The sequence below is a fragment of the Pteropus alecto genome, unplaced genomic scaffold (genome assembly GCF_000325575.1).
Source record: "Pteropus alecto unplaced genomic scaffold, ASM32557v1 scaffold280, whole genome shotgun sequence".
Taxonomy (NCBI): domain Eukaryota; kingdom Metazoa; phylum Chordata; class Mammalia; order Chiroptera; family Pteropodidae; genus Pteropus; species Pteropus alecto.
The window spans coordinates 1,018,855-1,020,688 of NW_006430057.1; positions in this window are offsets into that span (position 1 = coordinate 1,018,855).

Below are 1,834 nucleotides of genomic sequence, written 5' to 3' on the forward strand. Positions count from 1 at the left end.
ATATATTTGGATGTGGCTTGCGTGGAGCTACGAGTTGGGGGAGGTGGAGTTTCAGGGAATCCCCTGGGCAGAGCGACCTCTTATCCAGTCTGATGATGTCATGGCTATGGCAGCACTGTGTCCTCACACTGGGAGGCAGGGAGGGCTCAACAGGGAACAATGGATACTGCCAGCACTTCTGTACAGAGCAAATCTCGCCATGGCTCTCACTTCGACAATGCCTCCCTGTAAGTCCCTGGTGCCCTCTGCACGCAGCCAAATAGGTACTGGTGCTCAGAGTGAGCAAGTCCATCACCGTGAAAATCCGCTCACAGACGCAACCCATTAAGAAGCTTCTGCCATTGCTGCAGCCACTGTCTCACTCAGCTGCTTGAGACCAGGCAGCTCCGCATCCTCACCCCATCATACCTTCTGTTGTTGCAGGGTGATTTCTTGAATTTCTCTTAGTTGTATGGCTTGATCATCTAGAACCCAGGAAATTTTTCCTTGCTACTTGCTCTTTTTTTCTGTCACAACTTTGACTTGGCCTCCAGAGGGATGAACAGAACCTCTATCATCTATGCCATTTTTTTCCTTCCTGGCACATGATGATTTTGAGATTTAAACAGGGAGCTATCGAAAGGACTTATCCCAGTCTATTAACTACTATTCTTATTTTATATTCTGTCTCTTTATGCACTCCTGTCCTCAGGAACACCAGAACCTAGGGGACCCCAAGATTTTCATACGTCATGTGGCCAGAGAATTTCACTCCTCTAACTCAAAGATATACTCTATCTATGTTCAGCAAGAAGCAGTTACAAAAATATGACCCTCGTCCCCATTTCCTCAAGAATTAAGGAGTTCATTTTACCCCAAAGCAGCAAAATATAAATTCTTCTCAAGTGAACATGGAACATTTTCCAGGATAGTACACATGTTAGGACACAAAACAAGTCTCAATAAATTTAAGAAGATTGAAGTCATAACAACCATCTTCTCTGATCACAATGGTATGAAACTAGAAATCAACTACAAGAAAAAAATACTGAAAACACACAAACACATGGAGTCTAAATAACATGCTACTAAATAATGAATGGGCTATCAATGAGATCAAGGAAAAAATAAAAAAAAATACCTAGACATAAATGAAATGAAAACACAACGAATCAAAATCTATGGGACACAGCGAAAGCAGTCTTAAGAGGGAAATTCATAGCAATACAACCTTACCTCAAGAAACAAGCAAAAGCTCAAATAAACAATCTAACCTTACACTTAAAAGAACTAGAAAAAGAACAGCAAACAAAGCCCAAAGTGAATAGAAGGAAAGAAATAATTAAGATCAGAGCAGAAATAAATGAAATAGAGTCTAGAAAAACAATACAAAAGATTAGTGAAACCAAGAGCTAGTTCTTTGAAAAGATAAACAAAATTGACAAACTCTTAACTAGACTCATCAAGGAAAAGAGAGAGAGAACTTAAATAAATAAAATCAAAAATGAAAGAAGAGAAATGACTACGGACCCCACAGAAATACAAAAGATCATAAGAACATAGTATGAACAATTAGACACCAAAGAATTGGACGATCTGAAAGAAATGGATACACTCCTAGAAAATTACAATCTCCCAAGACCGAGTCAAAAAGAAACAGAAAATCTGAACCAACAGATTACCACCAATGAAATAGAATCAGTAATCAAAAACCTCCCAAAAAATGTCCTGGACCAGATGGCTTCATAGGCAAATTTTACCAAACATTCAAAGAAGAATTAACACCTATTCTTCTCAAACTATTCCAAAAAATTCAAGAAGAGGGAAGGCTCTCTAACTCCTTTTATGAGGCCTC